This window comes from Meriones unguiculatus, chromosome 10, assembly GCF_030254825.1.
Source record: "Meriones unguiculatus strain TT.TT164.6M chromosome 10, Bangor_MerUng_6.1, whole genome shotgun sequence".
Lineage (NCBI taxonomy): Eukaryota > Metazoa > Chordata > Mammalia > Rodentia > Muridae > Meriones > Meriones unguiculatus.
The window spans coordinates 117,183,979-117,198,268 of NC_083358.1; the positions used below are offsets into that span (position 1 = coordinate 117,183,979).

Genomic DNA, 14,290 nt, shown 5'->3' on the forward strand with positions numbered 1-14,290 from the left:
GTCCTCTACTGTGGCCTGGTAAGGCTGTTCCCCCCTCAGGGGGCGGTGATGAAAGAGCAGGCCAATCAGATTATGTCAGAGGCAGTCCCTCTTCCCATTACTATGTAACCCACTTGGACACTGAACTGCCATGGGCTACATCTGTGCAGGGGTTCTGGGTTATCTCCATGAATAGTCCTTGGTTGGAGTATGAGTCTCTGGGAAGTTCCCTGTGTTCAAATTTTCTCGTTCTGCTGCTCTCCTTGTGGAGCCCCTGTCCTCTCCAGCTCTTACTATTTCCCACTTCTTACATAAAATTCCATTCACTCTGCCCAACAGTTGACCATCAGGCTCAGCATCTGCTTTGATAGTCTGTAGGGCAGAGGATTTCAGAGGCCCTCTGTGGTAGGTTCCTAGTTTGTTTCCTGTTTTCTTTTTCTGGCTTTCAGAAGCCCTCTGTAGAAGTTTCCTAGGGTGTTTCCTGTTTTCTTCTTCTTCTGATGTCCATCCTCTTTGCCTTTCAGGATGGGGATTGACCGTTTTAGTTAGGGTCCTCTCTCTTACTTAGTTTCTTTAGATGCACAGGTTTTAGTGGGTTTGTCCTATGTTGTATGTCTATATGAGTGAGTATATACCGTGTGTGTCTTTTTGCTTCCGGGACAACTCACTCAGGATGATCCTTTCCAGGTCCCACCATTTACCTGCAAATTTCATGATTTCCTTATTTTTCATTGCTGAGTAATACTCCATTGTATAGATGTACCACAGTTTCTGCATCCATTCTTCAGTTGAGGGGAATCTGGGCTGTTTCCAGCTTCTGGCTATTACAAATAAAGCTGCTACAAACATGGTTGAGAACACCAACAGCACAGGCTCTAAGAGCAACAATCAATAAATGGGACCTCATGAAACTGAAAAGCTTCTGCAAAGCAAAGGACACTGTCATCAAAACAAAGTGACTGCCTACAGATTGGGAAAGAATCTTCACCAACCCTTTATCTGATAGAGGACTCATATCTAGTATATATAAAGAACTAAAGAAGCTGAAAAGCAGCAATCCAAGTAATCCACTTAAAAAATGGGGAACAGAGCTAAACAGAGAATTCTCTGGAGAGGAATATCGAATGGCAGAGAAGCACTTAAAGAAATGCTCAACCTCATTAGCCATTAGGGAAATGCAAATCAAAACAACCCTGAGATTTCACCTTACACCCATCAGAATGGCCAAGATCAAACTCAAGTGACAACACATGCTGGAGAGGTTGTGGAGAAAGGGGAACCCTCCTCCACTGCTGGTAGGAATGTAAACTTGTGCAACCACTCTGGAAATCAATCTGGCGCTTTCTCAGACAACTAGGAATAGCGCTTCCCCAAGATCCAGCCATACCACTCCTGGGCATATATCCAAAAGAGGCTCAAGTACACAAAAACGGATGACCTATTTTGAAAGCCCATAGTAGTCTCTCTGGTGCCCACAAACTTCTCAGTGAGACAGATGGGAACAGCTACAGCAGCTGGGTCTGCCATTACAGTACCTATGCGATCATTAGAACCTCTTCTTCCGTCGGTCCTTAGTTATGGGCAAAATTCATGAAAGGGAGTGTGACTGGAGGGCCCCAGGTTAAAGATGTCACAACACCCGTTCCTCGAGATGCCTGTGTCTCATCAGCAAGGACACCGTACTCGGTGTTTGGTCATGATTTGTCTAAGCATTGCTGTGAAGGCTAGATGTGGGTAGCACTGAACCCCAAGGAGAGCAGATTACTCCATATAAAGTGGGTGGGCCTTGCACAATCAGTTGAAAAACTAAAGCCCCTTGTGCAAGGAGTTTTGCCTCAAGACCCTGACACCTACTCTTCTCTGGGGCTTGTCCTGGCCTGAGCTGCAGATCCAGGCTTGCCATCCCCTTTGTTCCTGACAGTAAACAGCTTTTTGTGCGTTCTTTTTCTACAGAGAACCTGAGCCTATGCATCCCGTGGTGGGTTGTCTGTTTCTGCTTGTACTCAGACTGGAGCATTCCTGGTAGGGCAGAGCAGAAAGTGTACTCCCCAGTGTCTAGACTTTCTCTCCGTGGCATTGCTGTCTGTAAGAGGTCAAGACAGTAAGGGGCGGGAGGCACAAAATGGTTGGCATGCTATGTGCCAACAGGGTGTGCGTTCTGTTTGGCTTCACATTCTCTTTCTCTATCATTCTTGCAGGCTATTAACGTCGCTTTGGTCCACCTCAGGTTGAGTTGTTCTGCTCTTTTCTGGGAAGAGAGTGTAAGCTTCTTTTTATTAACCACATTGTCCTGACTTTTTTTTTTCCTTCTGGGGAAAGGTGGCCGGAATTCTACAGATGGCAGATCAAGATCTCACTGTTGGATTTGTTTGAAGGTGAAATAAACGTTACAGCCTTTAAATTCTTTGATAACAAAACCTGCTCTGGCCCAGCAGTGTCCCATAGGACCATACAATCTTCTGCTCGAGGTGGCATCACTTGCTGCGTGTCACCAGTCAGCACTTAAACTGTGACTAACATGACCACGGGCCTGAACTGTGCATCTCATCTCTTAAAGACGCTAAGCTTAATAACTCACAAGGCTAGGAGCTGCCACGAACAGCACAAAACCATCCGAGTGTGTAAGTCCCTTTAGAGTTTATGTCTCGCCCAAGCGAGGACTAGAACAACCCTTCCCCTATGCTTGTCCATGCGTCTTTATGATTTTTCTGGTGCTTGTGAGGTCGTGACACTGTCAGTGCAGTCTTTCAGCTTCTTGTGCATGTGGGACCTCAGGCTCACCCTGTGCTTGTCACGACTGTTATCACAGTGCCTGAGAGCTGCTGAGGCAGAGCGACCCTTCTGACACTTTTGCTTCAGGGAGGAGAGTGCAGGAAGCAGTGGGGCTCTCTTTGACCGGCTTGTCCATCCTCCCGGGGTGGCGTCATCTCTTCAGGGCAGGTGTTAGCTCCGCATATGCTTTTGGTTTTCAAAATTGTTGTATCTGCTCACAAACTTGTAATTTTTTTTTTCTTGCTGTCCTGGGAAGAAGGGGTTACATGTCTGAATCCAAGAGGTTTCTTAAACTTAAAAATCCCCGGGGCTGGAGAAACGGCTTGGTGGGTGAGGGTGCCCTGTTTAAGCAGGGCAACTAGAGTTTGGATCCCAGAACGCACCTTACAAGATGGACTGAGTCTCATGCAAACCCACTTCTCAGCACATTGGGGCAAGATGGAGGGTTGCTGGGTTTGCTGGCTGCCAGCTTAGCCAGAGGGGAAAAAAAAAGAACGCCGTAAGCTCCAGGTTCCGTGAGAAATGTAGGGAGAACACCAAACGCCTGCCCCTGGACTCGGGGTGTGAGGCTACTTGTAGCCCACCTCCAACACGCTTATCTAAACACTCACCAGCACACACCACCACTCATGTCAAAAGTGCCTGATTGCACTTTATGGGATTCTGTCCGTTGATCAAATTATTCCCCAAAGTACATGTCTTTTTTTTTTGTTTTGTTTTTGTTTTTTGTTTTTTGCTTATTATCTGACAGATCCATGATAATACATTGACTGTACTAACTACAATCAATGTTTCTCGTTTACATATGTTAGAAACTGCCCTGTTCTTGATATGTCTCTCTCATTAGTTTTTAGGGTACAAATCTCAGGATGTGTAATCGGCGCTGGATCTGGCCCCTGGCCTACGAGCTGCAGTCACTCATTCATTCCATAGCTCCGAGGAATGATTGACTTTCCTGACATTGCGGGGAGTGTCCTGTAAATCGATGTATAGAAAAAACATCCTGGCTTTTGAGGACATAGCCAGATCGCACGAAGATCGTGCTGACTTAGCATCAAATGGAATGACTCTGAGATGTTAGGAAGATTCATAATGTAAACCACCAAGCATGGAAGGACATGGTGGCTTGTGATTTTGTGTTAATCATTGTAGAACACTTTTGAGTCTCTACCATTGTGTTCATTTTTCTTTTTTTTCAAGACGGGGGTCTTACAATATAGCCCTGGTTGGCCTGGAGCTTGTTATATAGAGCAGGTTGGCCTTGACCTCACAGAAATCCATCTACCGCTGCCTCACAAGTGCTGGGATTAAAGGCTGAGCCATTCTGCCTGGCATTTCTTTCTGATCTGTTTCTACTCATGTATCTTGCCATACTTTGTGTCTTTGTAAGCAGAAGGGAAATTTAAAAAAAAATGATGGTTTTCATTGTAGGACTCTATGAAGATGAGCCCAGCTAAACTGCCACCTCTTGTAACCAAGCAAGACTTCCATTGGAGGGATGGAGACACCAACCCAGCCACAAAACCTTCGATCCACACTTTTCCCTACCTATAAGATATGCAGGGATAAAGAGGGAGCAGAGATTGAGGGCTTGGTCAGCCAATGACTGGCCCAACTTGAGACCCATGCCGAGAGAGAGAAAGAGAGAGAGAGAGAGAGAGAGAGCCCACCACCCCTGACACTATTAATTATATTCTGCTATACTTGCAGATAAGAGTTTATCATAACTGTTCTCTGAAAGGCTTCACTCAGCAGCCGATGGAAACAGATGCAGAGACTCACAGCCAAACATTAGACAGAGCTTTGGGAATACTGTGGAGTAGGGGGAGGAAGGATTGTAGTAGCCAGAGAGGTCAGGGGCACCACCAGAAAATCTACAGAATCAACTAACTCAGGCTCACAGGGTCTCACAGAGACTGATCCATCAACCAAAGAGGATGCATGAGAATGATCTAGGCACCCTACACATTTGTAACAGACATACAGCATGGTCTTCATGTGGGATTCCTAACAGCGGGAGCAGAGCCTGTCTGTGACTCTGTTGCCTGCCTTTAGATCCCTTTCCCCTAACAGGGCTTTTGTGTCTAGCCTCAATGAGAGAAGATGCTCTTAGTCCTCCTGCAGCTTGATATGCCAAGGCTTGTTGATATCCATGGAGATCTCCCCTTCTCTAAAGAGAAAAGGAGGGGGCATGGGAAGGTGGATGAGATGGAGGGGATGGAAGGAGATGAGGGAGGGAAAGCTGTGATCAGATGTCAAGTAAATAAATTAATGAAAAAAATGATGGTTTACAGCAAACTTAGATTTATTTAATTATGATCCAAATTAGAAAGTGCTACTTTATCTGTGGATTTGCCTGCTAAATCATTTAATTAAATTGTATGAATTATTTATTAACATTAACATAACTGTCCCCTCCATGATCTTAACTCCGAGCAGATGTAGAGAAGACTTTCCTAGGTCACAAGCTGAAGTTCAGTTTGGGATTTGAAATCCCGGTCAAGTGTGAATCCTGGCTTGTATGCTTCCTTTTCCGAAAGCTAATAGCACTGGCTTCAGAGTTAGTTGTAGCCCAGAAAGCATGGAGGCTCCCTGGGCTCTTCCTGGGGAGTAGCCTTGGTGAGTTATAGGTATCTGTTACTTGAGATTTATTTATGGAGGGCATATTCAATGTATGACATTAAGATTTGAAGTGTGTGTGAGTGTGTAATATGACCAGTATATATAATTTTTGATAGGTGAATTTTAAAATAAACATCACTCAGAAGAACTAAAGCCTCCACTGTCCTTGCTGGAGAGCCAGTATTCATTTGATGTCCTGATTACCTATAGTTCCCTCATGTCTTTTTGGGGATTTACGAACTTGACACTCCTTGCTAAACTTGGCTCTGAACTGCTTGACGTTTTGTTGTGTCATGTAACACAACACAGAACAAAGCCATCCTGAGCGTTAGCACGGCTGCGAGGTTGCTGAGCGCGCTCCCCGGCAGCTGTTCATGGTGCTCTTCATTGTGCCAAGACCGAAATGGACAATGGCTAACAGACCAAGATTTGGTGCAGGGCCTCTTAGGAGCTGCTGGGTTCAGTGTATACTTGAGTAAGAAGGAGTTGCTTGGGACTGCTGAGCAGACAAGTAAAGAGGTCTGGAATGTCCCTTCTTGGTGGTAACCTTTAAAGTTTGCTACATTTACATGCATATCCACATACACAACTGCACACACACAAATGCACACATACCCACAAGTGCACACATACCCACAAGTGCACACAATACACACAACCACATATGAATCATGTTATTTGTCATATTCTGTTCTTTAAATCACATGGTAAAGTAACATGGGAAATGCATGCTCTTAAATATTTCCCGAGAGCATGACTTGATGGTTGCGTTACATTGTCTTCTATTGTCTAGCCTTTAAAACATCCCGTCTTTGTATCTTTTTCTGATTTGTTGATTTAAGCAGTACTACCCTGTTATTGCTTCATACGGTATGGACACTTGCTTCACACAAATTGCTAAATTCAGTTCCTGAAAGGCTGCGTCACTTACGCCCTGGGCAAGTATCTCCCAGGGCTCCAGCAAGCATCGAAAACTAACATTTCAAAACTGCCCATCCGATGCAAAGATAAACAATTGCTCTAATTGATTGTTCCATTTGCCTTTCTTTACACGGTCATATGAAGCTTTATGCAGTTTAAAGTTACTGTTAATTAATTAACTTTAGCTCAGATGATTAAACCCAGGGCCTCTCACAGGCTGACACATATGTGTGGCTAAGTTATGGGCTGAGGTGTTTGCCTCTTATCGTAAGAAGTGTTCACAGGTTGAGGGGTTTCAAGTAGAAGCATATTTCCCACTATCAAAATTGAAACGTTTCATTGAAAAAAATTTTTCAGAAAATGTAGAAATACACAAAGTAAATAAAAGGCACCTGTAATCCCATTGGTCAGAAGGACTTACTATTTTGCACTATTTTTCTAGGCCTACATGCCACATCAACTATGTGTTCTTTCCTGGAACCAGAGTAGAACCACACATCATCACCATCATCAGTCATCATCATCATCATTAGTTTTTTGGTTTTGGTTTTTGTGATATTTTGTTGTTGTTTTTTTGTTTTGTTTTGTTTTTGAGGCAGTTTCTCAAAAACAAAAACAAAAAGTCTTGGCTGTTCTGGACTCACTTTGTAGACCAGGCTGGCCTCTACTCACAGAGATCCACCTGTCTCTCCCCCGCTGAGTGCTGAGATTACAGGTGTGTGACACTGCACCTGGCTACACATTATTTTTGTAACTGATCTTGGTCAACCAAATATGCACTGTGGGATAAACAAATTGTGTAATATTTTTTATGAAGAACATGGCCTTGGAATTGGCTCCCTCATTTGAGGTCTCAGCCTTCTTACTTATTAGCTGTGACCTTGAGCAACTTATACACTTTCTCTGCACCATCTTTTCTAATGTGTAATAAGTGAGGATTAGAGTAATTAGTATTATCCTTATTATTAATGATAATAAATAGGAATAATGTATAATCTCCTCTCAGTGTTGAACAGCAAGTGATACAAAGTGTGTAAACTAAAAACATGTGGGCCCCCCTAGTAACACTCCACAAACGTGAAGCTTTACTGTCTTCTTATGTAAATGGTAGATTTCTATTTCTGGTGGGGGGATGGGGGTAACAGTATGCCATGCTGTCATTACTGCTGTTCCAAGTGTATCTTACTGAAACAACCTCCCATGAGGTACTTCGTGTTTGTAATTTCTCATCTTAATACTTTACAAAGGAGAGTGGAGTAGCCCTTGATTTCAGACTGCCGTTTGTTAAAATGGACTGTGGCCACGCCACTTGCTGGACTGACGTCTTACGTTTCTCCTGTATAAATCACACGTGAGGCTATTACCCTGATGTTTTCGGTTAGTTTCTATTGCTGCAAAGCAAGCAGAGGTGAGAGCACTTGCTTTGCTGACTTGTGAAGTCCCTGCTGTGGAGCACCCAGGTGACTTACCACCTGTGAGCACGGCAACAGGAGGATGATCTAGGTTGGCCCCCCTCATGCCTGGGGCCAGGGCTGCTTATTGACTGACTGTGGGTCTTTTCAGACAAGCAAGTCCCCTCACAAGGTGTTAGAGTTCAAAAGTAACAAGATGGGGGCTGGAGAGAAGGATCAGAGGTTAAGAGCACTGGCTGTTCTTCCTAAAGGTCCTGAGTTCAATTCCCAATAAGCACATGGTGGCTCACAACCATCTATATTGAGATCTTGTGTTAGCTTTTGGTGTATAGGCATACATGCAGGCAGAATGCTGTAATAATAAATAAATAAATAAATAAATAAATCTTTTAAAAAAAAGTAACAAGATGGGGGAGATCTTCTATTTGTGACAAGTCTTAGGGTTTCCATTGCTGTGAAGAGACACCATGGCAACTCTTATAAAGGAAAACATTTAACTGGGCTGGCTTACAGTTTAGAGGTTTAGTTCATTATCATCATGGCGGGAAGCATGGGGGCATGAAGGCAGGCATGGTGCTGGAGAGGTAGCTGAGAATTCTACATCCAATTCAGTAGGCAGCGGAAAGAGAGTGAGTTACTGGACCTGGCTTGAGCTTTTGAGACCTCAAAGCCTGTCCCCAGTGACACACTTCCTCCAGCAAAGCCACATGTACTGTAACAGGTCAAACCTCCTAATAGTGCCTTTCCCTATGGGCCCTATGGGGCCATGTTCATTCAAACATCACAAGAATATAACGCTTAGTTTTAAATAATTCTCAGTTGACAAAAAGCCACTATTCAACTTTACATCATGAGTAAATTACTACATGAGTAAAGTTGTCAATAAACACTAAACTAGGGAGACATTTTGAAGCAGAACCAACAAAATTTGTTTGATTGACTAGATGTGAAACAAAAGAAGAAACAGAATGGCCTAAGAGCCCTGGCAACTTGGGGCTCAAGGCAACAAGGACAGGCCCTCTTTCTCTATGTCTATGTTAGTCGGCAGGGAATGTCAGGGCTCTCATAGGACAGTTGTATAGGAAAGAAACATTGTTCAGAAGGGTCACTTTGGATGCAGGCTCAGAACTCACCTGTGAATGCTAGCTGTGAGACAGCTATGTATCCAAGTCTTCAGGAGCAACAGTTCGGTCAGGACTAAGTCTCCAGGGTTAGTATGGACCCTGGTTCAAGCAAGCTGTCTACCAAGGTTGACGGGACGCAAATGAGGCAGAACACTTCCTAGGGACTCCAGTCTGTCAGAAAGCATCTTCCAGAAGCAGATTATTACAGCAGCTGGGATGCTCTACACTTGAAACTTTTTGATTTTAACCAACAAAAATAGTGCCTCATGCAACATCATTGTGAAGCTTGTAGATGATGGGGTCAGGGCAATGCTGCTCATTTGTTACATTTAGAAGCTCCGAGACTCTTGGAAGGTATTTGACCTTACGTATCACTCATACAATAGTCGATGTTCATAATTACACAAGTTTGGGAGGGGAGAGCTACAGGAGTTCATGTCCCTCATAGAGTGTTTGATACAGTGGCTACAACACAGCTGTAGGGAGCCCAGCACCCCACAGTAGCTATTAATCTGGTAAGTTAACTCTAGTATGAGCTGTGGACTCTCTTGTGTCCAGTCTACTCATTAGTCACATCTTTTATGCCAAAGTCAGAAGAACACAGTGGACAGACTGTGTTTTGTCCACTGGAAATCTTGCCAACCATTGACTATCAACAAGGACTGGCTCGCATCGGGTGTGGAGAATCAGATATGTTTCCAGTATTTTAGGCTTGTTCTTCTAGCTTGTTAGGAAGTAAATAGACAGCTTCCTGCTGTCTGTTGGGTCATACCTGTGTAATTGCCAGTAACTATTTAAATAGAAGATTTAAACGGCAAAGATCCTTCAGAAGAACTTGGGAGAGGGACAACTGTAACTTGTAATGGTGACAAGCTAGAAATAATTATGGTCGTACGATGACTGCACATTGGGAGCATAATAAAAATGTTATCCAGAAGGATATTTGAAGATGCTTATTCCCCAACATGGACTTCCTGTTGAGAGAAAATGCTGTCTATAGACAATTACTGCCCTGTTCAGGTGAGTTAAACTCTTCCAGAGGGGGCATCTGTGTCATTCTCCCTTCTGAACCATCTTATCCTGGTTGGAAAAAGGGAAGAGTGCTCAGCACTTAGTCTGATTTGAGACATCTGCTCTGCAGCAGGAGTTTAAAAGCCCTGGGAAGAGTGGCCATCCTACACACTAGGAACAGCAGCACTTCCTGTCTGTTCTCTGAGAAAGCGATTAGTCTGGACAGGCAAGCAGAATTTATTCCAGCACCGCTGCAGCTGACTGCCCACCCTTCCCACAACCTGGCTCCATTTCAAGATTCACGTTTGGATGTATGATGGTTCTATTCTCCTCCTTTATTCTTTTCTTCTTTCCTTTATTCTCATTTCTCAGATTTTCTTAAGTTAATTTTCGACTGTAGAGAATTGTAGCTGTAGTGTAGAATTCTGGAGTTTCATCCAGCGTCTCATAATTTAAAAACTAAATGTGCTCAGGATGCAGTTAGCCAAATTAAAACCAACAAGGAGGTAATGCTTGTAACAACTGTGTTTGGTTGCATTTCTTTATTTTCCACTGATATTTTTTTCCCCTTGCTTTAAGATTCACCTCAGACTTGAATATTACTTTTAGGTGCCATTGGTCCTTAGTGTTTTCAAGTCTGTGACAGTGTCTTTGTCTTCCATCATCTTGTGTGGCTGTGAAACTTTGCAAGAGTACTGGGATTCTGAGAACCTGCTTACATTGGACTGGAAGTTTTTGTGGGTTAGTGCAAGCTATTTTCCTGCCTTTTAAAAACAATTTCTTTCTTAGTATCTCTTCCAGAAACACTGGCGTTGAAGGCTGCAGAATCAGTAACCCTTCACTGGTAATTAAGTCGTGTCCCTGCAGGAGAAGAGTGTTGGCTGGGAAGAACTGGAATACTTATTTTCGTCAATGTAAGAAATCTTTGAAAAGAAGAATCAGTCACTACCTTTGATCCAAAACATCATAGTGACACTGTCTGGGGACCTTGACTATGGATGAGCTATGTGACCCTGGAAGTAGGAAGACAACTGCTGTTACAAATGTAGCACAGGCACAGGGGACACACAAAGCCATTGTGCATTTGTCTTCTTCAGAAATACAACTCTGTGTCTCAATAAAAGCAGCTACATTATGTCACCTGCTAGTTTATGGGCAGTGACATTCAATTAATTTAATAGACTTTATTTTTCTCGTTTTAGGCCCCATATTAATTCTAGCTTATGTTGGAATTCAATATAATATTTGTGCAAAACACAAGTGAATTGTACGTACAGTTTGTGATGGTTAGATTTAATTGTCAACTTGACCTAGAATCACGTGGGAAGAGAACCTCCACGAAGGATGGTCAACATCAGAGTAACCATGGACGTGTCTAAGTTCAATTGTCTTGATTGTCTTAGTTGATGTGAGAATATCAGCCCAGTGTGGCTAAGACCCTAGACAAGAGGCCTTAAGAGTATGAAGCCAAGCACATACAAGTGAGCATGCGTGCATTCCTGTATCTCTCCTCTTGACCACAAACGAGCCGTGATGGACTGCAATCTGGAATCATAAGCCAGGTAAATTCTTTCTCCCCTGGTTTGATTTTTATCAGGATATTTTTATCACAGCAACAGAAATGCAACAGTAATAGAGTTTATTCTCATTAATCATGTTGTTGTCTATATATTTTTCAGGAATAATAAGTTATTTAATATTAGATATTGCACCTGCAGGAAGCACAGGGTTGTGTTCTTGTGCTCCTCTGATCACATGTTCATGAACTTGTTAGTTTATAACCTTGATTTTTATGTATATATGTGTTGTTGACTTGGTAACATGGGGCTCACGGTGAGCAGCACTGTAGCTCAGCAAAGGCTGACTGACACACACATACCCTCCACGGGCACACCACAGTTTTCTTGTACTTAGAAACATGAAATGATACTTCAGTACCAGCTCAGGAGTCACTTTACATGCCAGAATCACCACGTGAGAGTGCAGAAAGGCAAAAACTGTGGCCCTTGGCAGATCTTGGAAGGCCACTGGTTACAGTGTGAAAGCTCAAGTGTGAAGCCGGAAGTTCACTTGGTTGGTCACCTGTGGGGGTGTTTGGGTGGGACGGAAAACATTCCCCGGCTCTGTGAGCACAGGGATGATTGGTTTGGGGATTACAACTATGTTTTGTCAGGTGGGCAAATTCACAGTTGTGGAAACCTTGAAACATGAGAAACCAACCATTACCAATCATGTACTGGGTGAGGAAAGAGTATTTTCATTTTAAATGAGAACAAGCCGGATTCCGAGGGTGCAGCTCGGAGGGTCACAGGGCTGCTGGCCAGTTAGTGGGCAGGTCAAGGTAACCCTCCCACTCTGCACACCCCGTGTCATGCCGCAGTCAAGGGAGCGAGACTGGCCAAGTGTTTTCTCTAAAGTGTGCAAAGTTCTGAGAACTGAGCCACTGCTGCTCTCCCAGCCTGACCTCACACAGGGCTCACCTCTGTCCAGTCGGACTCCTCTCCCCTGAAGCACACACTCTAGTTATGTAGCCCCCAGTGTCACCTGTCCTCAGAGCCCCTTTCCTGAATAGTTTGTTTCCTCTCTGTGCAGAAGTGAGTCATGCCATTTTAATAAAATTTGCAAACACGCACACAGAAAGCCCATAGAACAAATAAGACACTCCTGATTCTTTTTATTTCATGTTATTTTTGTGTGTATGTGTGCATGTATACATTTGTGTGGGTATATGCACATGTGCACATAAGTGCCCACGCATGTGCCTGTGTGGGCCAAAGGTCAACACTAGTAGTCTTCCTATATTGCTTTTCCTTCATCATTTGCGACGGCATCTTTCTCTGAACCTGGGGCTTGTCAATTTGGCTAGGCTGGCTGGCTCTGTGGATCAGCGTGTCCACATCCCACCAGTGCTGGGGTCACGGGCACCTGCGCTATGTCCAGATTTCACATGGGTTCTGGGGATCTGAATTTGGGTCCTCCTGCCACACAGCAGTGTATTATTGAATGAACCATCTCTCTAGCCCCCACATTTTGTAACATTACAAAGTAATTATTAATGGGCAAAGCTGTTGACTTGGTGGAAGAACATTTGCCTACCATACCCAAAGCACCAGATTTCATCTCTAGCACTGGAAAAATTAATGAGAAATAATAGTTATTAACAATTCATGTGACCCTTTTGGTTCTGTGAGCAGCACCATGGCAGTTGGCAAGAACAAGTGCCTGGCAAAGGTGGCCAGAAGGAAGCCACAAAGAAAGTGGTTGATCTGTTTTCTAAGAACTGTTAGTAGGATGTGAATGCTCTGGCTATGTTCAGTATTAGAAACATTGGAAAAAGACTAGTCCCAAGGACTCAAGGAACCAAAATTTCGTTGGATGACCTCAAGGGTCGTGTGTTTGAAGTGAGCCTTGCTGATCTGCAGAACGACGATGTTACATTTAGAAGATTGAAGCTAATTACTGAGGACGTTCAGGGCAAAAACAGTAACTAACTTCCATGGCTTGGATCTTACGGGACAAAGCGTGTCCCAGGATCAAGAAGTGCTAGACCATGATCAAAGCTCATGTTGATGGCAAGATGGCTGATGGTTATTTGCTCATCTTTTCTGTGCTGGTTTCACTAAAAAGAGCAACAACCAGATATGCAAGCCAGCCCATGTGCAGCGCCAGCAGGTAGGTCCACGAGGTCCGGAGGAAGAAGATGGAAGTCATGACCTGAGAAGTGCAGACAAATGACTTGAAGGAAGGCGTTAATAAGTTGGTTCCAGACAGCACTGGAAAAGACATAGCAAAGGCTTGCTGGTCTATGTTTCCTCTTCATGATGTCGTCATTAGAAAAGTAAAAATGCTGAAGAAACCCAAGTTTGAGTTGGGAAAACTAATGGTGCTAAACAAGCTGATGGATATGAACCACCAGTCCAAGAATCTGTTTAAAATCCAGATTTTTAATAATGGCACATAAAAGTCCTATATTTGAAATAAAAGCAATTCATGCGATGTCTTTGCATTCCTAGCTCTTATTTCCTACATCTGTATGTTTGCTTAACATATATAGATATAATAACAGCGGCGTAAGGCTTCATATACTTGCAATGTTATGTATGAGAAGGCTCAGTGGCTAAGAGCACTTGCTGCTCTTTCAGGAGATCTGAATTCAGTCCCCAGTGTTCACAGGGAGTGGTTCGCAGCTGCCTGTAACTCTAGCTCCAAGGGATGGATGCCCTATTCTTACCTTTGTGGGTGGTACAGTCACATTCAACATACACACCCCCTCACCGCCACCACACACACAAAAAAACAAAAATCTGGCTGAGTGTGGTGCCACACGCCTTTAATGCCAGCGCTGGAATGCAGGGGTGGAGGGAGGAGGAGCTGTGAGTTCAAGGCCAGCCTGGTCTACATAGGGAGTTCCAGGACAGCCGGGACTACATAGAGAGACTCTCTTTCAAA

The 14,290-nt window shown here is 43.8% G+C and overlaps 1 pseudogene; it reads left to right on the forward strand.

Moving 5' to 3' along the window:
- The first annotated feature begins 13,039 nt into the window (after window positions 1-13,039).
- On the forward strand, window positions 13,040-13,332 carry LOC110556083 (small ribosomal subunit protein eS1-like; annotated as a pseudogene).
- Window positions 13,333-14,290: the final 958 nt, after the last annotated feature.